This window comes from Thalassophryne amazonica, chromosome 3 (assembly GCF_902500255.1).
Source record: "Thalassophryne amazonica chromosome 3, fThaAma1.1, whole genome shotgun sequence".
NCBI lineage: Eukaryota > Metazoa > Chordata > Actinopteri > Batrachoidiformes > Batrachoididae > Thalassophryne > Thalassophryne amazonica.
The window spans coordinates 131,805,146-131,831,004 of NC_047105.1; the positions used below are offsets into that span (position 1 = coordinate 131,805,146).

General features: G+C 42.8%; 1 protein-coding gene and 1 long non-coding RNA gene across 2 annotated transcripts in view; both read left to right on the plus strand.

Moving 5' to 3' along the window:
• Positions 1-25,859, plus strand: part of frmd4ba (FERM domain containing 4Ba) — a 152,095-nt gene that overhangs the window by 27,220 nt on the left and 99,016 nt on the right. The gene's annotated exons all lie outside the window — the stretch shown is intronic.
• LOC117507639 lies at positions 6,083-16,807 on the plus strand. The gene is made up of 3 exons (XR_004559806.1): positions 6,083-6,367; positions 16,465-16,521; positions 16,796-16,807. It is a non-coding gene; the product is annotated as an uncharacterized LOC117507639 (long non-coding RNA).

The following is a 25,859-nucleotide window of genomic DNA, read 5'->3' on the forward strand; positions in this document are numbered from 1 at the left end:
GAGTTTTGCATGTTATGCCTGTGTTCCACGTGGGTTTCCTCTGGTTGCTCTGGCTCCCTTCCAAAGACATGCAGGTTAGGTGAAGTGGTGACTCTACATTGACCGCAGGTGTGCGTCCGTGTGAGTGAATGTTTGTGTGGCCTTGTGATAGTCTGGTGTCCTGATCAAGGTCTACCCACCTCTTGCCCTATGACTGCTGGGATAAGCTCCAGTCCCCCACCCCTGTGATCCTTGATAAGAGTCAGCCAGTGTCGCAGACCAAACGGTCTGCCTCTAAAACTGGTTCGCCCTGCTCCACTGCACATGCATCATTTCGGAGCTCAGCAGCTCATCTGAGATGGACTTTCTTTACCCAAAGTGATCAAATGGATTATGGGATTATTAACCATCAGATGACAAGGTAAAAGCTCTTGTCAGGCGTGGCACAAACCGAGCAGGACACAAATGCAAAACTCTCACACAACAGACTGGTGTAAGCAAAGGTTTAATTACAAGCTGGAATTCGGTACACAGGAGGTCCAGTAGCGACGGCAAAGGTACAGACAGACGTGAGTGAGGCTTGGTCCAAAAAACAGGCTGTAGTCAAAAACACGGTGTGGAGGTAATCAGAGGCAATGACAAGGTCAAGGACAAAACAAGGTCAGATACCAGCAGGCTGAATACAAAGCAAAAAAAGGCAAGGACGTGAGTGCTGGAAAGCGAAATCATTCAACAATCGAGCAAGGGACTGTGAGACTGCGAGGGCTTATATAACTGGTGATTAATTAGTGCAACAAGACACAGTGTCGGTGAAGGTTCTGGAAGGGGGCGTGACCAGGAAGACAGGCAAGTGCAAGAGAGTGAAGGCAGGAAGACAGAGTGAAGTGATGAAAGAGACAAACACGTGAGCAAGTGCAAGAGTGGGAGTGAACGAAAATACAAAGCAGACAGAAAAAGAGTGAGACAAAGACACAATGGCTGGTGTAGTGAGTGAACACAAACAAATGAGGACGACATGAGAACAGAGCTAAAACAGAATATGATACTAGGGCACCAGGACAGAGCAAGCATCATGGGAACTAAAAGCAGACCATCAATCAATCAATTTTTTATATAGCGCCAAATCACAACAAACAGTTGCCCCAAGGCACTTTATATTGTAAGGCAAGGCCATACAATATATGTAAACCCCACGGTCAAAACGACCCCCTGTGAGCAAGCACTTGGCTACAGTGGGAAGGAAAACTCCCACCTAACAGGAAAACCCCCAGCAGAACCAGGCCCAGGGAGGGGCAGTCCTCTGGTGGGACTGGTTGGGGCTGAGGGAGAGAACCAGGAAAAAGACATGCTGTGGAGGGGAGCAGAGATCAATCATTAATGATTAAGTGCAGAGTGGTGCATACAGAGCAAAAGAGAAAGAAACAGTGCATCATGGAACCCCCCAGCAGTCTACGTCTATAGCAGCATAACTAAGGGATGGTTCAGGGTCACCTGATCCAGCCCTAACTATAAGCTTTAGCAAAAAGGAAAGTTTTAAGCCTAATCTTAAAGTAGAGAGGGTGTCTGTCTCCCTGATCTGAATTGGGAGCTGGTTCCACAGAGAGGAGCCTGAAAGCTGAAGGCTCTGCCTCCCATTCTACTCTTACAAACCCTAGGAACTACAAGTAAGCCTGCAGTCTGAGAGCGAAGCGCTCTATTGGGGTGATATGGTACTACGAGGTCCCTAAGATAAGATGGGACCTGATTATTCAAAACCTTATAAGTAAAAGAAGAATTTTAAATTCTATTCTAGAATTAACAGGAAGCCAATGAAGAGAGGCCAATATGGGTGAGATATGCTCTCTCCTTCTAGTCCCCGTCAGTATTCTAGCTGCAGCATTTTGAATTAACTGAAGGCTTTTTAGGGAACTTTTAGGACAACCTGATAATAATGAATTACAATAGTCCAGCCTAGAGGAAATAAATGCATGAATTAGTTTTTCAGCATCACTCTGAGACAAGACCTTTCTGATTTTAGAGATATTGCGTAAATGCAAAAAAGCAGTCCTACATATTTGTTTAATATGCGCTTTGAATGACATATCCTGATCAAAATGACTCCAAGATTTCTCACAGTATTACTAGAGGTCAGGGTACTGCCATCCAGAGTAAGGATCTGGTTAGACACCATGTTTCTAAGATTTGTGGGGCCAAGTACAATACTTCAGTTTTATCTGAGTTTAAAAGCAGGAAATTAGAGGTCATCCATGTCTTTATGTCTGTAAGACAATCCTGCAGTTTAGCTAATTGTGTGTCCTCTGGCTTCATGGTAGATAAAGCTGGGTATCATCTGCGTAACATGAAAATTTAAGCAATCCGTCTAATAATACTGCCTAAGGGAAGCATGTATAAAGTGAATAAAATTGGTCCTAGCACAAAACCTTGTGGAACTCCATAATTAACTTAGTCTGTGAAGAAGGTTCCCCATTTACATGAACAAATTGTAATCTATTAGACAATATGATTCAAACCACCGCAGCGCAGTGCCTTTAATACCTAGGCATGCTCTAATCTCTGTAATAATTTTATGGTCAACAGTATCAAAAGCACTGAGGTCTAACAGAACAAGCACAGAGATGAGTCCACTGTCCGAGGCCATAAGAAGATCATTTGTAACCTTCACTATGCTGTTTCTGTACTATGATGAATTCTAAAACCTGACTTAAAAGCCTGTGGTACATAGCCAACTAACAAAGATAGATTGATCACATTTAAGATCAAAGCATTAATTATGGTAGGGCTTCCTTGAGCAGTGTGGTAGAAATGGGGTCTAATAGACATGATGGTTTGGATGAAGTAACTAATGAAAATAACTCAGACAGAACAATCGGAGAGAAAGAGTCTAACCAAATACCTGCATCACTGAAAGCAGCCAAAGATAACGATACGTCTTTGGATGGTTATGAGTAATTTTTTCTAATAGTTAAAATTTTGTTAGCAAAGAAAGTCATGAAGTCATTACTAGTTAAAGTTAATGGAATACTCAGCTCATAGAGCTCTGACTCTTTGTCAGCCTGGCTACAGTGCTGAAAAGAAACCTGGGGTTCTTATTTTCTTCAATTAGTGATGAGTAAAAGATGTCCTAGCTTACGGAGGGTTTTTTATAGAGCAACAGACTCTTTTTCCAGGCTAAGTGAAGATCTTCAAATTAGTGAGACGCCATTTCCTCTCCAACTTACGGGTTATCTGCTTTAAGCTACGAGTTTGTGAGTTATACCACGGAGTCAGGCACTTCTGATTTAAAGCTCTCTTTTTTAGAGGAGCTACAGCATCCAAAGTGTCTTCAGTAAGGATGTAAACTATTGACAGATACTCTATCTCACTTACAGAGTTTAGGTAGCTACTCTGCACTGTGTTGGTATATGGCATTAGAGAACATAAAGAAGAATCATATCCTTAACCTAGTTACAGCGCTTTCTGAAAGACGTCTAGTGTAATGAAACTTATTCCCACTGCTGGTAGTCCATCAGAGTAAATGTAAATGTTATTAAGAATGATCAGACAGAAGGGAGTTTTCAGGGAATACTGTTAAGTCTTCTATTTCCATACATAAGTCAGAACAAGATCTAAGATATGATTAAAGTGTGGGTGGACTCATTTACTTTTTGAGCAAGCCAATAGAGTCTAATAATAGACTCTATTGGCTGATCAGAAAGTCATTACTGAGCAAAAAAAACTAAACAGGAACTGACTAATTAACAGAAAGCAAAAGCCAATATTAAGTACAAGAGTAACAGAATGAGAACATCAGATAACAAAACTGGTGACTACAGAATGTGCAATAAATAAAAAAAAAGAACTAGTGATGAGCATAAGTGACAAACAGAACATAATCAGAAGAAACACTTGAGATAAATAACAAATATCTGTGACCAAAGCATAATACAAAAATGTAAACAAACTAAGCTAAGAATACAAGATGCTCAAAAGAAAACTGAACCAGTGACCAAAGCATAATACAAGAATGAAGTAACGAATCAAACTAAGATTAAGTGACTAAGTGACCAATCAAGGTAATGACAGAACAAACCAAAGATAACATGAACATGAAAACTGGCAAGGACAAGAACAAGACCAGCTGAAGCATGACGATGATACATGGCATGATTAAGAAATCCAAAAGGCTCAGAGCACAAACATGGAAAAGAATTCAAAATAATAACATCCCTGGCCCAACAGGGCTGGATCATGACAGCTCTTAAATCTTCTAAAGTCAGTTTTAAGCATAAACAAGGCCATTTTAAGCATAAAGGAGGCCATAATAGTGATGCTTTGAAATGATGGATGCGCAGTGAACACAGCAACTAGCAGCTCATGCAGCTGTGGCGCTCTGATCGCTTCCTCAGCTTTTATGATGAAATAATGCTGAATTTATGTGGAATGATTGTTGTACAAAAGTTTCAGATATCTGTCGCTGAGACAGATGATGACTGGAGTGCAGTTTTAAGCAAAACGAGGTGATAATCGGTGAACCGCGGCTGATGACGCATGTGCGTGAGGGCAGGGTGGACCATTTTTGGGGGGAATGTTCATACGGCAACACCGGGCAGAAAATGAATGAATAAATATATAAGCTTGCCATTTCATTGGCCGCGCTCTAATATTTTCCAAAATCCAGGTCATATTGGATGACTGAATGCTGATTTAAACATTCTCGGGTGATATGTACGAGGTCTCTTAGATAATAAACCGACCCTTTTATTTTTTTTTAACTATATGGATTTGAATGACATGCGATTACACCAATCATGCTTGAACCCTCGTGCGCATGCGTGAGTTTTTTCACGCGTGTCGGTGACGTCATTTCCTTCTGTGGGCAGGCCTTGAGTGTGAGATGTGGTCCCGCCCTCTCGGCTGAATTCCTTTGTTTCACACGCTGCTCGAGACGGCGCGCGTTGCTTTATCAAATTTTTTCTGGACCTGTGAGGAATCTCCGAGTGGACCCTATTCAAGAATTAAGATGGTTTTCTGTGAAAAGTTTAACGGCTGATGAGAGATTTGGGTGTTTCTGTCGTGTAAGGACTTCCCCACGGAGCGGGACGTCCTGCAGCGCTTCCAGGCGCTGTCGTCGGCCTGTTTCGAGCTGAAACATCCTAATTTAAGGCTTAATTCACCCAGGACATCGTGAGAGAACAGAGAAGATTCAGAAGATGGCCGGCATGAGGAATTTATGCGGACATTCCACTGTTTAAGGACATTTTTTTTTAATGAAAGACGTACCGCAAATTCGCCGAGTCGTTTCCGTGACGACTCGCAAATCTGTGTGCGCCGCGACAGGAAAAACACCTCCGTGTTGAAAACCATTTGTAGAATTCAGGCGGCTTTTATGGCTTTCAACAAGTGAGTAACTGAGAATTGTTTAACAGCTTGGGCATGTTCCAACTTGCCCGTTAAGATTTCCAACGGAGGTGTTTTTCCTGCCGCGACCCCCCGCGGTCGGGTCCCCGACATGCGACTCTGCCCGCACGTTCTTTCATTACAAAATGACCGTTAACATGGAATGTCCGAATAAACTCCTCATGCCGACTTCTTCTGAAAGTTCTCTGTTCTCTGACGACTTACTGCGTCAACAGAGCCTGAAATGTGGAAGTTTTCAACTTGAAACGGCGAGACGCTGCCGCCTCGAAGCGCAGATCGCCGTCAGGCGCCGTGGACCGTCCTTAAAGCGACCTACCAGACCAAAATCTCTCATCAGCCGTTAAATTTTTACCCGAAAACCAGCTGAATTTATTGAATGGTGTCCACCTCAGTTTGTGCCTGTGGCTCTCCTCTGACTCAGACTCGTTCTCCCAAACATTAGCCACAACAGCAGGTGGAACACCTGCAGGAGCGCGCTAAAGAGCATCGGAATGAGACTTAGCTGACTTGGCGTCACTGTTCCTCGTTGGCAAACTGCAGCAATCAAACCTGAATGCGGTGCAGCAGGATTTAATTGTGCGCACATGAGAGAAGTCATTGAAATGTGACGCTACGTTATAATTCGTGTCAAAACTTACCGTGTCAATTCGTAACAACGCGTGACAGTTTGGGCTCCAAGAACCATCACAGGAACCACTACGAACGCTGTCGCGCTCATTAAGGATCACCACTAATCAAGATGGATCAATACGCTGAGTTGCAGGTGTCCAGGATATTTCCCTCGATTACAGTGAAAGTGTGCACATTGTTGAATGTGTTCGCTAGGGGAAGAAAAGGTAAAAGAATCAAGAGATACAAATGTTCTAATGTGGTTGATTGTTTTTTGCCCGCTGCTCAGAGGACAGAATAACTGGCTGCATTTGGACCGTAAAGTCCTGGACCATAACTTTTCCAAGACATCCGGTCCTTTGGAGCTCAGGTTCCTTGTGAGGTGAGTGTTCTGTGCACATAGTGGAATGTGGAAATGTTCTTATCAGGAACATCTTGATGTTTTCAACACGCTACACTGAGCTTTAATCTCAGGCTGGCTCTGACCAGCAGGTGGCGCTGATGGATCACTGAGTGTGATCCAGTCTGTGGCTCATCATGAAAACTGACAAAATTGAACTTGTGTGACCCATAATGTCACTCTTTACAGGTTTTACATTGAGAGGATCACATTCTTAAAAGAAAAACAACGGTGGAGCTCTTCTTCCTAAATGCTAAAACTTTAGTGTTTAATGTAAGTGTTTTTGTTTTGTTTTGTTTTTGCATTCAAACTATTTTTAAATGCATTTGCTTTTAAAGAATACTGTATGTGCAGTTGAATTTCTTTAATATTTTTCACAGTTTGACTTGGCATTTAGTATTGACATCACATTTCCACATGTCATAAACTGAACCCTGATCCAGTTATTGATCTCATTATTAATTAACTGTATTGATGATGATTATTCAGACTTATAGACACTAACTGTCTTAATACACATAACTGTTTCAAACAAGTGACTCTGTAGGCTTGTGTCACAATGGATATGTGCAGGGTGGAATTTTATATCTATTTAATAACTCCTTATATGTTCTTAATTTTGCTGTGTACCAAACCTCATTAGCTTTTTTAAGGTTTATGTTCAGAGCCACTTTGACACGTATGTGCATCCATCCACTTGTTTATTACAGTTAAGGGTCACGAGAGCTGGAGCCTATCCCAGGAGTCATAGACCGAATTTTTTTTTTTTGCACAAAATTCTACACACAATACCCCATAATGACAATGTGAAAAGATTTTTGGGGGAAATTTTTGCAAATTTATTCATGATAAAAAAAAACAACAACAACTAAGAAATCATGTGTACGTAAGTATTCACAGCCTTTGCAGTGAAGCTCAAACTTGAGCTCAGGTGCATCCTGATTCTGTTGATCATCCTTGAGATGTTTCTGCAGCTTAATTGGAGTCCACCTGGGGTAAATTCAGTTGATTGGACATGATTTTGAAAGACACACACCTGTCTACATATAAGGTCCTACAGTTGACAGTGCATGTCAGGGCACAAACCAAGCATGAAGTCAAAGGAATTGTCTGTAAACCTCTGAGACAGGATTGTCTCGAGGCACAAATCTGGGGAAGGGTACAGAAACAATTCTGCTGCTGTGAAGATCCTAGTGAGCACAGTGGCCTCCATCATCTATAAATGGAAGATGTTCAGATCCACAAGGACTCTTCCTAGAGCTGGCTGCCCATCTAAACTGAGTAGAAGGGCCTTAGTCAAGGAGGTGACCAAGAACCCGATCATCACTCTATGAGAGCTCCAGTATTCCTCTGTGGGGAGACAAGAACCTTACAGAAGGACAACTTTCTCTGCAGCAATCCACCAATCAGGCCTGTATGGTGGATTGGCCAGACAGACGCCACTCCTTAGTAAAAGGCACATGACAGCCCACCTGGAGTTTGCCAAAAGGCACCTGAAGAACTCTCAGACCATGAGAAACAAAATTCTCTGGTCTGATGAGACAAAAACTGAACTCTTTGGCGTGAATTCCAGGCGTCATGTTTGGAGGAACCCAGGCACCATCCCTACAATGAAGCATAGCATCGTGCTTTGGGGATGTTTTTCAGCAGCAGGAACTGGAAGACTAGTCAGGATTGAGGGAAAGATGAATGCAGCAATGTACAGAGCCATCCTGGATGAAAACCTGCTCCAGAGCGCTCTTGACCTCAGACTGGGGCGATGGTTTATCTTTCAGCAGGACAAAGACCCTAAGCACACAGCCAAGATATCAAAGGAGTGGCTTCAGGATAACTCTGTGAATGTCCTTGAGTGGCCCAGCCAGAGCCCAGACCTGAATCTGATTCAACATCTCTTGAGAGATCTGAAAAAGGCTGTGCACCGACGCTCCCTATCCAACCTGATGGAGCTTCAGAGGTGCTGCAAAGAGGAATGGACAAAACTGCCCAAAAACAGGTGCATCAAGATTGTGGCATCATATTCAAGAAGACTTGACTTGGCTGGGTGTAAATGCTTGGCCGAAAAGCTACTTGCGTAAAGATTGACTCTGTGCAAAGTCGATATAGTTCATTTAAAGTGACTGCAGAGTGCAATGAAGTTAATGAAATGTATGACCCTGCTTTGTGGCCAGAAGGGGCATTTGTGCGACGCTTTTACAAAATGCGTAAAACTAAGGCTAGTGCTGGTCCAGGAGTCGCTGTTACGCATGGTGTGGCTGTCACACATTAGATACGAGGGCTGTCCGTAAAGTATAGGTCCTTTTTATTTTTTTCAAAAACTATATGGATTTCATTCATATGTTTTTACGTCAGACATGCTGAACCCTCGTGCGCATGCGTGAGTTTTTCCACGCCTGTCGGTGACGTCATTCGCCTGTGAGCACTCCTTGTGGGAGGAGTCGTCCAGCCCCTCGTCGGAATTCCTTGTCTGAGAAGTTGCTGAGAGACTGGCGCTTTGTTTGATCAAAATTTTTTCTAAACCTGTGAGACACATCAAAGTGGACAGGGTTGAAAAATTAAGCTGGTTTTCAGTGAAAATTTTAACAGCTGATGAGAGATTTTGAGGTGATTCTGGTCGCTTAAGGACTTTTCACGGTGCGAGAACGTCGTGCAGCGCTCTCAGGCAGCGTCATCAGCCTGTTTCAAGCTTAAAACCTCCACATTTCAGGCTCTATTGATCCAGGACGTCGTGAGAGAACAGAGAAGTTTCAGAAGAAGTCGGTTTCAGCATTTTATTCCGGATATTCCACTGTTAAAGGAGATTTTTTTAATGAAAGACGTGCGGACGGGTCCGCGCGTCAGGGACGCAGCCGACGCGGCGCGCGGCACAGGAAAAACACCTCCGTGTTGATAACCATTTGTTAAAATCCAGTTGGCTTTTGATGGCTTTCAGTGGAGTGAGTATATGAGAAATATGTTTATCAGCTGGAGATGTTCCAACTGTCCTCAAGGCTTCCAACAGAGGTGTTTTTCCTGTGGCGGAGCGTCGCGGCGGCTGCGAGCCGACGCTGCAATCCGCCCGCACGTCTTTCATTAAAAAATCTCCTTTAACAGTGGAATATCCGGATAAAATGCTGAAACCGACTTCTTCTGAAACTTCTCTGTTCTCTCACGACGTCCGGATCAACAGAACCTGAAATGTGGAGGTTTTAAGCTTGAAACAGGCTGATGACGCCGCCTGAGAGCGCTGCGCGACGTCTCGCCCGGAAAAGTCCTTAAAGCGACAGAATCACCTCAAAATCTCTCATCAGCTGTTAAATTTTCACTGAAGACCAGCTTAAGTTTTCGAACCATGTCCACTTCGATGTGGTCCACAGGTTTCGAAAACATTTGATCAAACAAATGCCAGTCTCTCAGCAACTTCTCAGACAAGGAATTCCGCGAGGGGCTGGACGACCCTCTCCACAAGGAGTGCTCACAGGCGAATGACGTCACCGACAGGCGTGGAAAAACTCACACATGCGCACGAGGGTTCAAGCATTGTCTGACGTAAAAACATATGAATGAAATCCATATAGTTTTGAAAAAAATAAAAGGACCTATACTTTACGGACAGACCTCGTATACTGTTTATGATGAGGGTCGTGTCATATAACACTCGAGGACTGCATCTAGGACAAACTGCAGCGGATAAAGCGCAACGTCTCGTTGTTGACCAACTGTTTGAGATCATGGATATTTTGTGTATACAAGAGACATTTTTTGCCCCACAGAGCTAAACAGACTTAACTCTGTACATGTGGACTTTCATGGGGCAGGAGGGTCCACGACAGACTTGAGCCAGGGAATTGTGCACGGCAGAATACCTGGTGGTGTGGCTATACTGTGGCGCAAGAAATATGACCCTGTTACCACAGTGATTAGGCTGGGTGTTGATTGGTGTATTGGAATCAAAGTTGCCATTAATAATAGTGTGTTCATAGTCCTAAATGTTTTATCTGCCATATGAATGTTATGAGAATGAAGCAGAATTTCCAAAAGCTGGCTTATATAAATTCTTTTTGAGGAAAGTGAATGTACTTGCATTTATATTTTGGGGGATTACAATGCAGATATATCCGATGTAAAGGTCCCCATTTGGTCAGCATTTACTCCAGTTTTGTCAGAGTAATAACTGAGCTTGTCAAGTAAGGCTCTTTTTACCGGATGACAGCTACACATACTATGTAGTGAGGCCTAGAACCCACATCCTGGCTGGATCACTGCATATGCACTTGAGATGCTCATGGAAGTATATGAAGGCTGAGATCTGGTATGGGATGGCAACTGCAGACCACATACCCATGTCCTTCACATTAAATGTACAGAGTCTGCCTGAGCTCAGTATTAAAGAGGACCATACCTCAGTGGGAAATTTGAGTGGGCAAAACTCACAGAGTATGATCTACAGAACTATTATCATTCTACAGAGAGTAACCTTCAAAAGTTAAATATTCCAGTTGACATTTTAAACTGTGGTAATATTAATTGTGCAGACACTGAATCTAAATAAAGCTCTTTGTTGCATGTATGATGAAATGTATGTGAGCTACATAATGCAAGTAACCATATTGTAACAGAAGGGCCAAGCATCAGTTTGTAGATCTGGATGGAACGAGCATGTGAGGAAGACCCATCAGGAAGCCAGAGAGGCCTTTCGTCTCTGGGTCTCTGCTAGTAGGCCAAGGAGGGGCCCTTTATGTGAAATGAAGAAGCAAGCTGGTAGAAAATTTAAATATGCTGTGCAATTCATAAGAGGAATGAGGAAACCCTTAGTGCTAATTCTCTAGCCCAAAAGCTAATGCATAATGATGTGAGAGAGTTTTGGAAGGAAGTGCACAACATGAATGTGTGTAAAATCCCTCTACCTTCGACAATTGAAGGGGTTGCTGGACTGGATAATATTGTTGTACTCTGGAAAGGACATTATAGTGAATTATTCAATTGTGTTAAGAGTACAGATTTTGATATGATTTTGTACCTGGTGAAAATGTGTCTGTCACTGTTGAACAGGTTGCTGTTGCAATTAAGAAACTCATTTTGAGTAAATCATGTGGACTTGATAAGATCACTGCAGAACATCTGAAATATGCAAGCCACTGACTTCACGTTTTGCTCTCACTATGTTTTACCGCAATGCTAATGCATGGTACATTGCCCTGTTCTATGTTGTCTGTCCTCCTTGTGCCTGTAATTAAAGATAAAACAGGCAAAATTTCCAGCATTGACAATTATAGACCAATAGCATTAGCCAGTGTGCTCTCAAAGGTCCTTGAAATAGTACTTTTTGAGCGTTTCCAGAAATACAACCCCTGGCAATAATTATGGAATCACCGGCCTCGGAGGATGTTCATTCAGTTGTTTAATTTTGTAGAAAAAAAGCAGATCACAGACATGACACAAAACTAAAGTCATTTCAAATGGCAACTTTCTGGCTTTAAGAAACACTATAAGCAATCAGGAAAAAAAAACTGTGGCACGGTTAGGGTTAGGGTTACTTTTTTAGACCAAGCAGAGGGAAAAAAATATGGACTCACTCAATTCTGAGGAATAAATTATGGAATCACCCTGTAAATTTTCATTCCCAAAACTAACACCTGCATCATATCAGATCTGCTCGTTAGTCTGCATCTAAAAAGGAGTGATCACACCTTGGAGAGCTGTTGCACCAAGTGGACTGACATGAATCATGGCTCCAACATGAGAGATGTCAATTGAAACAAAGGAGAGGATTATCAAACTCTTAAAAGAGGGTAAATCATCACGCAATGTTGCAAAAGATGTTGGTTGTTCACAGTCAGCTGTGTCTAAACTCTGGACCAAATACAAACAACATGGGGCGGTTGTTAAATGCAAACATACTGGTAGACCAAGGAAGACATCAAAGTGTCAAGACAGAAAAGTTAAAGCAATATGTCTCAAAAATCGAAAATGCACAACAAAACAAATGAGGAACGAATGGGAGGAAACTGGAGTCAACGGCTGTGACCGAACTGTAAGAAACCGCCTAAAGAAAATGGGATTTACATACAGAAAAGCTAAACGAAAGCCATCATTAACACCTAAACAGAAAAAAACAAGGTTACAATGGGCTAAGGAAAAGCAATCGTGGACTGTGGATGACTGGATGAAAGTCATATTCAGTGATGAATCTCGAATCTGCATTGGGCAAGGTGATGATGCTGGAACTGTTGTTTGGTGCCGTTCCAATGAGATTTATAAAGATGACTGCCTGAAGAGAACATGTATATTTCCACAGTCCACAATCATGGGACTGATCTGTGTATTTTTTCTTTAAAAGAGGCTTTAAGTAAGTACAGGAGGCAGAGCTCCACCATGTTTCTGTGCTTTCTAGATGCCTCTAAAGCCTTTGATCGTGTCAACCATGGCAAACTATATGAAATACTAAAACAAAAGGGGGTTCCTCTCTATTTGATCAGGGCTTTGCATTTCTGGTATAGGCATCAGACTATGAGAGTCAGATGGGGAACTGGGAATTCAGATCCTTTTCCTGTGTCAAATGGAGTGAGACAAGGTGGGATTCTGTCCCCAATTCTCTTTAATTTGTATATGGACAATCTTTCTGAAAGACTAAGCCAATGTAAGACAGGCTGCATGGTGGACGAGAGGCTTCTGAACCACCTACTCTATGCAGATGACCTGGTAATTATGTCACCTTACTCTGCAGGTCTGCAGCAATTATTAGGGGTCTGCTCTGTTTATGGAGCACAATATGACATCAAGTTTAACTCCAAAAAGAGTGTGGTGATGGTGATGAGGACCAAAGAGCACGTGAAGACTGTGTTCCCTGCGTTTCATCTTGCAGGAGGGGAGCTTGAGATTGTTGAGAGGGTCAAATACATCGGTCACATCATCAGGAGTGACCTCAGAGATGATGACATACAAAGGCAGTATTGCAAACTGTACGCACAGGCTAACACTTTAGCACGAAAATTTCATCGGTGCACGAACACTGTTAAGATTGCCCTCTTTAAGGCATACTGCACACCGCTCTACACTGCCCACTTGTAGTGCAAGTACGAGGTCTATTAGATAATAAACCGACCCTTTTATTTATTTTTTTTAACTATATGGATTTGAATGACGTGCGATTACACCAATCATGCTTGAACCCTCGTGCGCATGCGTGAGTTTTTTCACGCGTGTCGGTGACGTCATTTCCCTGTGGGCAGGCCTTGAGTGAGATGTGGTCCAGCCCTCTCGGCTGAATTCCTTTGTTTCACACGCTGCTCGAGACGGCGCGTGTTGCTTTATCAACATTTTTTCTGGACCTGTGAGGAATATCCGAGTGGACACTATTCGAGAAATTAAGCTGGTTTTCTGTGAAAAGTTTAACGGCTGATGAGAGATTATGGGGTGTTTCTGTCGGTGTAAGGACTTCCCACGCAGCGGGACGTCGTGCAGCGCTTCCAGGCGCCGTCGTCTGCCTGTTTCGACCTGAAAACATCCTAATTTAAGGCTTAATTCACACAGGACGTCGTGAGAGAACAGAGAAGATTCAGAAGAGGCCGGCATGAGGACTTTATGCGGACATTCCACTGTTTAAGGACATTTTGTAATGAAAGACGTGCGCGCAAATTCGCCGAGTTGTTTCTGTGACGACTCCGCAAATCTGTGTGCGCCGCGACAGGAAAAACACCTCCGTGTTGAAAACCATTTGTAAAATTCAGGCGGCTTTTGATGGCTTTCAACAAGTGAGTAACTGAGAAATTGTGTAACAGCTTGGGCATGTTCCAACTTGCCCGTTAAGTTTTCCAACGGAGGTGTTTTTCCTGTGGCGACCCCCCGCGGTCGGGTCCGGCCCGACATGCGACTCTGCCCACACGTTCTTTCATTACAAAATGTCTGTTAACAATGGAATGTCCGAATAAACTCCTCATGCCGACTTCTTCTGAAAGTTCTCTGTTCTCTGACGACTTACTGGGTCAACAGAGCCTGAAATGTGTAAGTTTTCAACTTGAAACCGCGAGACGCTGCCACCTCGAAGCGCAGATCGCCGTCAGGCGCCGTGGGCTGTCCTTACGGCGACACTACCAGACCAAAATCTCTCATCAGCCGTTAAAATTTTTACCGAAAACTAGCTGAATTTATCGAATGGTGTCCACTCAGTTGTGCCTTACAGTTTTGAAAAAAATTTGATCAAACAAAGCAGCAGTCTGAGCCATTCCTAAACAATGAAAAAATCGACAAGAGGGTGGGTGACTCCTCACTCAAAGACTGCCCACAGGCGAATGACGTAACCGACAGGCGTGAAAAAACTCTTGCATGCCCACGAGGGTTCAAGCATGTCTGATGTAATCGCACGTGATTCAAATCCATATGGTTTTTGAAAAAAATAATAAGGTCGGATACTTTTCTAATAGACCTCGTATAGTAAGAGTAAATTTAAAAGACTGCAGGTTGCTTATAATGATGCTCTTCGCATCCTACTGAAGGAGCCTCGATGGACAAGTGCCAGCTTGTTGTTTGTGCAAAATAATGTTACCCTGAATGCTGCAATTAGAAACTTTGCATATTCATTCATAAAGCGCCTTGAGGTCTCAAAGAATGAAATGATAAAGGTTTTGACAGTGCCTGGATATAGCAGTGTCCGGTTTACCTCTGAGCTCGGAGGCACTGGAGGAACTGCTTGTATGGACTATAGACTCATATCATTGTGTTGTCTGTATTGTCTGTGTGTTGTATGTATTTTTATGTATTTTTATATGGACCCCTTGGTGTCTGAAATAAAGGTTGATTGATTGTACATCTGATTTCTTAGTTTTTTTTAAATAAATTTGCATAAAAACTTTTTTCATGTTGTCATTATGGGGTGTTGTGAACAGAATTTTGAGGAAAAAATAAATAAATGTATTCCATTTTAGAATAAAGTTGTAATATAACAAAATGTGGAAAAAGTGATGTGCTGTGAATAGTTTCTGGATATGCACTGTACAGAGAGACAGAAACTCATTCACACCTGCGCTCAATTTAAAATCAACAGTTCACCTAACCCTAACCCTAACCCTGCATGTCTTTGTAAGTGTAACGAAAGCCAGACCGGTCAGAGGGAACCCACGCACGCAGTGAGATAACAAGTGAGCCTGGGACTTTCTCACTTTGAGGCAACAGTGCTCTAATCCACTGGACTACCCTGTACAGTACCTTTTCAAAACAGATGACACCAAAACAAAATGACAGCTGTGGGAGAGGGTCTACTCCAGTGTATGAATGAACTAGGCATTATCCAGCTAGCAGTTTGATTGAAAACTCACAAAATACTGAATATGCATACAAAATTTTTACAGTTTTGTTGTTTTTGTTTAGAAACCAGATTTTGAAAACTTCTGCACAGGTTAGGATAGGCTCCAGCTCCCACGTGGCCTTAATTGGAATAAGCGGGTATAGAAAATTAATGAGGGGGAAAATGAAAAAGTAGGTTTGTCAGGTTAGTGAAACAACTTTTTTGTTTTTTGTTTGTTTTTCTTTAACCTTACAGAGGAGGGGTACGATGTAGAGAAGCTATTTCAAATATTTTAAATCAAATCCATAAACTTTAACTTGTAATCTCAGATGTTCGTTTCCATTTATTCGTCGATAGAAGAGTTAAAAGCGCTGACAAACCGTTTGTCTCCGCGGGTTTGAGTGGAGTGGAGATTCCGAGCTGCACTGGAACGCAGCACGCGATCAAAGGGTGCAGTGCGGGGCCGCCCCGCGTGGGGAGCGCTGCCTGGTCACCATGGGAGACGGAGACTCTTGAACCTGCTGTTGGACTGTACCACTTTACCGAAGGGGTCGACGTCACTTAAAACCATATTTTAACGCACCCTCGTGTTTTTATTTGTAATTTTAATATTTTACTTAAGGTGCCGCGACACTTTTGTTAATTAGCAGAATTAATTGGACGTCGTGGACATTTTGGGTCGGCGTGTTGCCTCTGCGGCAGTGGTTCAGTCGGTAACGGTGGGACCGAGGTACGGGACAAGAGAAGATTTTCACTCAAGCATTTCGGACGCTCTGCACTTTGGGTTTAACGTTAATTTTTTTATTATTGTGTACAACAGGAGACCATCGAAGCGGAGAGCGTAAACATTTTCAAGTTAGCCGCATTCGCATTGCAGGTAAGAAAGTGTTTATAGACTGAGAAAAATGTTGGTGCTCACGTCAAATGTGAATAAAGACGATCAGTGAAGGCGACATTTGAAAGTCTTCCCGAGTTTGCTTGGGAAGAAACGGATCCTTTTGAAAATAGTTTTCAGGAGCTTCTTACTGTAAAAAAGGAACTGAAGATGTGGCTCGGATAGGTTTAGTTTTTAATTTGTAGAGACGCTAAGTCACTGCTTTAAGGTGTCGCTCGCACTGTCTTTAATCATTGTGTTGTTTTCTGTTTTAAAGGAGGCCAAAGGAAACTACAGCAGGTAAGACCTGATGGACTTTGTTTTATTTATCAACGTCAAATAAAAGTACAATTATTAGGCAAGTGAGTATTCTGATCTTAATCATTTCTGTGCATAGGTTCTCAAGCCCAACCAAAACAAGATTTTTTTAAACGGATACCCATTTCGATATTTGGTTATCCTAAATTCCGATATACTGATCATTTCATTTTTTTTCCACAGAAACACATAGCATCAACAAAGGAACTGTGGCTTAGTGGTTAGCACCGTTACATCACAGCAGGAAGGTCCTGGAATTGATTTCTATCATCGTTTCTGTGTGGAGTTTGCATGTTATGCCTGTGTTCACGTGGGTTTCCTCTGGTTGCTCTGGCTCCCTTCCAAAGACATGCAGGTTAGGTGAATTGGTGACTCTACATTGACCGCAGGTGTGCGTCCGTGTGAGTGAATGTTTGTGTGGCCTTGTGATAGTCTGGTGTCCTGATCAAGGTCTACCCACCTCTTGCCCTATGACTGCTGGGATAAGCTCCAGTCCCCCACCCCTGTGATCCTTGATAAGAGTCAGCCAGTGTCGCAGACCAAACGGTCTGCCTCTAAAAACTGGTTCGCCCTGCCTCCACTGCACATGCATCATTTCGGAGCTCAGCAGCTCATCTGAGATGGACTTTCTTTACCCAAAGTGATCAAATGGATTAATGGGATTATTAACCATCAGATGACAAGGTAAAAGCTCTTGTCAGGCGTGGCACAAACCGAGCAGGACACAAATGCAAAACTCTCACAAACAGACTGGTGTAAGCAAAAGGTTTAATTACAAGCTGGAATTCGGTACACAGGAGGTCCAGTAGCGACGGCAAAGGTACAGACAGACGTGAGGCTGAGGCTTGGTCCAAAAAACAGGCTGTAGTCAAAAAACACGGTGTGGAGGTAATCAGAGGCAATGACAAGGTCAAGGACAAAACAAGGTCAGATACCAGCAGGCTGAATACAAAGCAAAAAAAGGCAAGGACGTGAGTGCTGGAAAGCGAAATCATTCAACAATCGAGCAAGGGACTGTGAGACTGCGAGGGCTTATATAACTGGTGATGTAATTAGTGCAACAAGACACAGGTGTCGGTGAAGGTTCTGGAAGGGGGCGTGACCAGGGAAGACAGGCAAGTGCAAGAGAGTGAAGGCAGGAAGACAGAGTGAAGTGATGAAAGAGACAAAGACACGTGAGCAAGTGCAAGAGTGGGAGTGAACGAAAATACAAAGCAGACAGAAAAAGAGTGAGACAAAGACACAATGGCTGGTGTAGTGAGTGAACACAAACAAATGAGGACGACATGAGAACAGAGCTAAAACAGAATATGATACTAGGGCACCAGGACAGAGCAAGCATCATGGGAACTAAAAGCAGACCAATCAATCAATCAATTTTTTTATATAGCGCCAAATCACAACAAACAGTTGCCCCAAGGCACTTTATATTGTAAGGCAAGGCCATACAATAATTATGTAAAACCCCAACGGTCAAAACGACCCCCTGTGAGCAAGCACTTGGCTACAGTGGGAAGGAAAAACTCCCACCTAACAGGAAGAAACCCCCAGCAGAACCAGGCCCAGGGAGGGGCAGTCCTCTGGTGGGACTGGTTGGGGCTGAGGGAGAGAACCAGGAAAAAGACATGCTGTGGAGGGGAGCAGAGATCAATCATTAATGATTAAGTGCAGAGTGGTGCATACAGAGCAAAAAGAGAAAGAAACAGTGCATCATGGGAACCCCCCAGCAGTCTACGTCTATAGCAGCATAACTAAGGGATGGTTCAGGGTCACCTGATCCAGCCCTAACTATAAGCTTTAGCAAAAAGGAAAGTTTTAAGCCTAATCTTAAAAGTAGAGAGGGTGTCTGTCTCCCTGATCTGAATTGGGAGCTGGTTCCACAGGAGAGGAGCCTGAAAGCTGAAGGCTCTGCCTCCCATTCTACTCTTACAAACCCTAGGAACTACAAGTAAGCCTGCAGTCTGAGAGCGAAGCGCTCTATTGGGGTGATATGGTACTACGAGGTCCCTAAGATAAGATGGGACCTGATTATTCAAAACCTTATAAGTAAGAAGAAGAATTTTAAATTCTATTCTAGAATTAACAGGAAGCCAATGAAGAGAGGCCAATATGGGTGAGATATGCTCTCTCCTTCTAGTCCCCGTCAGTATTCTAGCTGCAGCATTTTGAATTAACTGAAGGCTTTTTAGGGAACTTTTAGGACAACCTGATAATAATGAATTACAATAGTCCAGCCTAGAGGAAATAAATGCATGAATTAGTTTTTCAGCATCACTCTGAGACAAGACCTTTCTGATTTTAGAGATATTGCGTAAATGCAAAAAAGCAGTCCTACATATTTGTTTAATATGCGCTTTGAATGACATATCCTGATCAAAAATGACTCCAAGATTTCTCACAGTATTACTAGAGGTCAGGGTACTGCCATCCAGAGTAAGGATCTGGTTAGACACCATGTTTCTAAGATTTGTGGGGCCAAGTACAATAACTTCAGTTTTATCTGAGTTTAAAAGCAGGAAATTAGAGGTCATCCATGTCTTTATGTCTGTAAGACAATCCTGCAGTTTAGCTAATTGGTGTGTGTCCTCTGGCTTCATGGATAGATAAAGCTGGGTATCATCTGCGTAACAATGAAAATTTAAGCAATACCGTCTAATAATACTGCCTAAGGGAAGCATGTATAAAGTGAATAAAATTGGTCCTAGCACAAAACCTTGTGGAACTCCATAATTAACTTTAGTCTGTGAAGAAGGTTCCCCATTTACATGAACAAATTGTAATCTATTAGACAAATATGATTCAAACCACCGCAGCGCAGTGCCTTTAATACCTATGGCATGCTCTAATCTCTGTAATAAAATTTTATGGTCAACAGTATCAAAAGCAGCACTGAGGTCTAACAGAACAAGCACAGAGATGAGTCCACTGTCCGAGGCCATAAGAAGATCATTTGTAACCTTCACTAATGCTGTTTCTGTACTATGATGAATTCTAAAACCTGACTTAAAAGCCTGTGGTACATAGCCAACTAACAAAGATAGATTGATCACATTTAAGATCAAAGCATTAATTAATGGTAGGGCTTCCTTGAGCAGTGTGGTAGAAATGGGGTCTAATAGACATGATGGTTTGGATGAAGTAACTAATGAAAATAACTCAGACAGAACAATCGGAGAGAAAGAGTCTAACCAAATACCTGCATCACTGAAAGCAGCCAAAGATAACGATACGTCTTTTGGATGGTTATGAGTAATTTTTTCTCTAATAGTTAAAATTTTGTTAGCAAAGAAAGTCATGAAGTCATTACTAGTTAAAGTTAATGGAATACTCAGCTCAATAGAGCTCTGACTCTTTGTCAGCCTGGCTACAGTGCTGAAAAGAAACCTGGGGTTCTTATTTTCTTCAATTAGTGATGAGTAGAAAGATGTCCTAGCTTTACGGAGGGCTTTTTTATAGAGCAACAGACTCTTTTTCCAGGCTAAGTGAAGATCTTCTAAATTAGTGAGACGCCATTTCCTCTCCAACTTACGGGTTATCTGCTTTAAGCTACGAGTTTGTGAGTTATACCACGGAGTCAGGCACTTCTGATTTAAAGCTCTCTTTTTTAGAGGAGCTACAGCATCCAAAGTTGTCTTCAGTAAGGATGTAAAACTATTGACGAGATACTCTATCTCACTTACAGAGTTTAGGTAGCTACTCTGCACTGTGTTGGTATATGGCATTAGAGAACATAAAGAAGGAATCATATCCTTAAACCTAGTTACAGCGCTTTCTGAAAGACGTCTAGTGTAATGAAACTTATTCCCCACTGCTGGGTAGTCCATCAGAGTAAATGTAAATGTTATTAAGAAATGATCAGACAGAAGGGAGTTTTCAGGGAATACTGTTAAGTCTTCTATTTCCATACCATAAGTCAGAACAAGATCTAAGATATGATTAAAGTGGTGGGTGGACTCATTTACTTTTTGAGCAAAGCCAATAGAGTCTAATAATAGACTCTATTGGCTGATCAGAAAGTCATTACTGAAGCAAAACTAAACAGGAACTGACTAATTAACAGAAAGCAAAAAGCCAATATATAAGTACAAGAGTAAACAGAAATGAGAACATCAGATAAACAAAACTGGTGACTACAGAATAGTGCAATAAATAAAAAAAAAGAACTAAGTGATGAGCAATAAGTGACAAACAGAACATAATCAGAAGAAACACTTGAAGATAAATAACAAATATCTGTGACCAAAGCATAATACAAAAATGTGATAAACAGAACTAAGCTAAGAATACAAGATGCTCAAAAGAAAACTGAACCAGTGACCAAAGCATAATACAAGAAATGAAGTAAACAGAATCAAACTAAGATTAGAGTGACTAAGTGACCAAATACAAGGTTAAATGACAGAAACAAAACCAAAGATAACATGAACATGAAAACCTGGCAAGGACAAGAAACAAGACCAGCTGAAGCATGACGATGATACATGGCATGATTAAGAAATCCAAAAGGCTCAGAGCACAAACATGGAAAAAGAATTCAAAATAATAACAGCCCGGCCCAACAGGGCTGGATCATGACAGCTCTTAAATCATTCTAAAGTCAGTTTTAAGCATAAACAAGGCCATTTTAAGCATAAAGGAGGCCATAATAGTGATGCTTTGAAATGATGGATGCGCAGTGAACACAGCAACTAGCAGCTCATGCAGCTGTGGCGCTCTGATCGCTTCCTCAGTCTTTTATGATGAAATAATGCTGAATTTATGTGGAAATGATTGTTGTACAAAAGTTTCAGATATCTGTCGCTGAGACAGATGATGACTGGAGTGCAGTTTTAAGCAGAAACGAGGTGATAATCGGTGAACCGCGGCTGATGACGCATGTGCAGTGAGGGCAGGGTGGACCAATTTTTGGGGGGAATGTTCATACGGCAACACCGGGCAGAAAATGAATGAATAAATATATAAGCTTGCCATTTCATTGGCCGCGCTCTAATATTTTCCAAATCCAGGTCATATTGGATGACTGAATGCTGATTTAAACATTCTCGGGTGATATGTACGAGGTCTCTTAGATAATAAACCGACCCTTTTATTTTTTTTTTAACTATATGGATTTGAATGACATGCGATTACACCAATCATGCTTGAACCCTCGTGCGCATGCGTGAGTTTTTTCACGCGTGTCGGTGACGTCATTTCCCTGTGGGCAGGCCTTGAGTGAGATGTGGTCCCGCCCTCTCGGCTGAATTCCTTTGTTTCACACGCTGCTCGAGACGGCGCGCGTTGCTTTATCAAAATTTTTTCTGGACCTGTGAGGAATATCCGAGTGGACACTATTCAAGAAATTAAGATGGTTTTCTGTGAAAAGTTTAACGGCTGATGAGAGATTATGGGGTGTTTCTGTCGGTGTAAGGACTTCCCACGGAGCGGGACGTCCTGCAGCGCTTCCAGGCGCTGTCGTCGGCCTGTTTCGAGCTGAAAACATCCTAATTTAAGGCTTAATTCACCCAGGACATCGTGAGAGAACAGAGAAGATTCAGAAGAGGCCGGCATGAGGAATTTATGCGGACATTCCACTGTTTAAGGACATTTTTTTAATGAAAGACGTACGCGCAAATTCGCCGAGTCGTTTCCGTGACGACTCGGCAAATCTGTGTGCGCCGCGACAGGAAAAACACCTCCGTGTTGAAAACCATTTGTAGAATTCAGGCGGCTTTTAATGGCTTTCAACAAGTGAGTAACTGAGAAATTGTTTAACAGCTTGGGCATGTTCCAACTTGCCCGTTAAGATTTCCAACGGAGGTGTTTTTCCTGCCGCGACCCCCCGCGGTCGGGTCCAGCCCGACATGCGACTCTGCCCGCACGTTCTTTCATTACAAAATGACCGTTAACAATGGAATGTCCGAATAAACTCCTCATGCCGACTTCTTCTGAAAGTTCTCTGTTCTCTGACGACTTACTGCGTCAACAGAGCCTGAAATGTGGAAGTTTTCAACTTGAAACGGCGAGACGCTGCCGCCTCGAAGCGCAGATCGCCGTCAGGCGCCGTGGACCGTCCTTAAAGCGACACTACCAGACCAAAATCTCTCATCAGCCGTTAAAATTTTTACCGAAAACCAGCTGAATTTATTGAATGGTGTCCACTCAGTTGTGCCTTACAGTTTTGAAAAAATTTTTATCAAACAAAGCAATAGTCTCTGAGCCATTCCTAAACAATGAAAAAAATTGACGAGCGGGTGGACGACTCCTCATTCAAAGACTGCCCACAGGCGAATGACGTAACCGACAGGCGTGAAAAAACTCTCGCATGCCCACGAGGGTTCAAGCATGTCTGATGTAATCACACGTGATTCAAATCCATATGGTTTTTGAAAAAAATAATAAGGTCGGATACTTTTCTAATAGACCTCGTATTTGATTAATGAGGGAGGATGTAGCCTAAAGGGGTTAACAACCTATATCAAGCTGTGCATAATTATTAGGCAGCTTCTTTACATCTGGCAAAATGGTCCCCCCAAAAAAGTGCAGCTAAAGATTTCTGAGCTCACTTCCACACACAGCATGGGTTCTGGAACCAAACTCCTGGGCTTGACTCTCTTTAAAGTTGTGAAGGGTGCGCAGCACCGATAGGGTGTGAGGACACTCACAGAACAATGCATAAGTATTTTTCATATTAACAGGGATGAGAATTCTCTGTGGTTCCATGGATTTCCAACTTTTTTTTTGGATTTCTGGGCCATTAATGAGATAAGTGCAAATCTGTTGAGAAAAAATTGGAGGGGGAGGGGGAGGTGCAGTGGGCCCGTGCTTGTTAAACCTTTCCTCATATCCACGGGCACCGCATTGCTGAAACTGCAAGCTAAAATGCGCAATGCAATTGTTTACTTTTTCTACAACAGCGAACTTTTAGCCAGTCAGAATCTCTGCATTATCAAAAGTCACTGAAAGCACCCGGACGTGGACATTTTGATTTTCTACAAGTACAGCACAGGGAGTCCCAAAGCCCACAGCACTTGTACCAGTAAGGGGGAGTGCTGAGCTCCTGACACTGGTCAGCGGCCAAACATCCAGTGCTCAGGTGCATGTCCAATAATTCTATTCATGCAGTTAAAATGTATGTACAGTCACTGAAATTTTTAAGTGTGGTGCAGTTATTCATACTGTACACATACCGTAGTGAAAATCAGGGCTGCAACACTTCAGTTTGTATACGGATTTTCATCTAAATTAGTTTCCATGTTCCGTTTATTTTGTCATATAAAACCGCTAACTTTAACTAAGTTAACTAACTTAACTGGTTATGTCATTCGCCTGTGGGCAGTCTTTGAGTGAGGAGTTGCCCACCGTCTCGTTGTTTTTTCATTGTTTAAGAATGGCTCAGAGACTGCTGCTTTGTTTGATCAAATTTTTTTCAAAAACTGTAAGGCACAACTGAGTGGACACCATTCGATAAATTCAGCTGGTTTTCGGTAAAAATTTTAACGGCTGATGAGAGATTTTGGTCTGGTAGTGTCGCTTTAAGGACGGCCCACGGTGCCTGACGGCGATCTGCGCTTCGAGGTGGCAGCGTCTCGCCGTTTCAAGTTGAAAACTTCCACATTTCAGGCTCTGTTGACCCAGTAAGTCGTCAGAGAACAGAGAACTTTCAGAAGAAGTCGGCATGAGGAGTTTATTCGGACATTCCATTGTTAACGGACATTTTGTAATGAAAGAACGTGCGGGCAGAGTCGCATGTCGGGCCGGACCCGACCGCGGGGGGTCGCGACAGGAAAAACACCTCCGTTGGAAACCTTAACGGGCAAGTTGGAACATGCCTAAGCTGTTAAACAATTTCTCAGTTACTCACTTGTTGAAAGCCATCAAAAGCCGCCTGAATTTTACAAATGGTTTTCAACACGGAGGTGTTTTTCCTGTCGCGGCGCACACAGATTTGCGGAGTCGTCACAGAAACAACTCGGCGAATTTGCGCGCACGTCTTTCATTACAAAATGTCCTTAAACAGTGGAATGTCCGCATAAAGTCCTCATGCCGGCCTGTTCTGAATGTTCTCTGTTCTCTCACGATGTCCTGGGTGAATTAAGCCTTAAATTAGAATGTTTTCAGGTCGAAACAGGCCGACGACGGCGCCTGGAAGCGCTGCGCGACGTCCCGCTCCGTGGGAAGTCCTTACACCGACAGAAACACCCCATAATCTCTCATCAGCCGTTAAACTTTTCACCGAAAACCAGCTTAATTTCTCGAATAGTGTCCACTCGGATATCCCTCACAGGTCCAGAAAAAATGTTGATAAAGCAACGCGCGCCGTCCGCAGCGGCTATTCAGACAAAGAGATTCCGACGGGCGGGGTGGAGCACTCCTCACTCAAGGCCTGCCCACAGGCGAATGACGTCACTGACGCGTGAAAAAACTCACGCATGCGCACGAGGGTTCAAGCTTGTCTGACGTAAAAACATATGAATCAAATCCATTTATTTTTTGAAAAAAAATAAAAAGGACCGCTTTTTTCATCACAGACCTCGTATGTGCCAAAATAAGACAAATATAAGATAACAAATGACATATGAAATATGAAAGGCTGTGTGCAACAGAAAAACAGAAAGAAAGAGGAATAGAAAAAAAACAGTGCAGTGGGAGGAGTGCAATTAAAACCAGAGTACATTGTCTAAAGTGACCCGTGATAAAATGATAAAGTGACAGAGTTAAGGTTAAGGTGACTGAGTTATGAGGAGTTCATGAGTCTAACGGCAGAGGGGAAGAAACTGTTCTTATGGCGTGAGGTTCTGGTCTGGATGGACCGTAGCCTCCTGCCCGAGGGGAGTGGTTTGAATAGACTGTGTGCAGGGTGAGAAGGGTCAGCTGTGATCTGACCTGCTCGGCCCAGAGTCCTGGAGACGTGCAGGTCATGGAGAGATGGAAGGCTACAGCCGATCACCTTCTCAGCAGAGGCCACAATGCGCTGCAGTCTGTGTCTGTCCCTGGCTGTGGCCCCGGCGTACCACACCATGATGGAGGAGCAGAGGATGGAC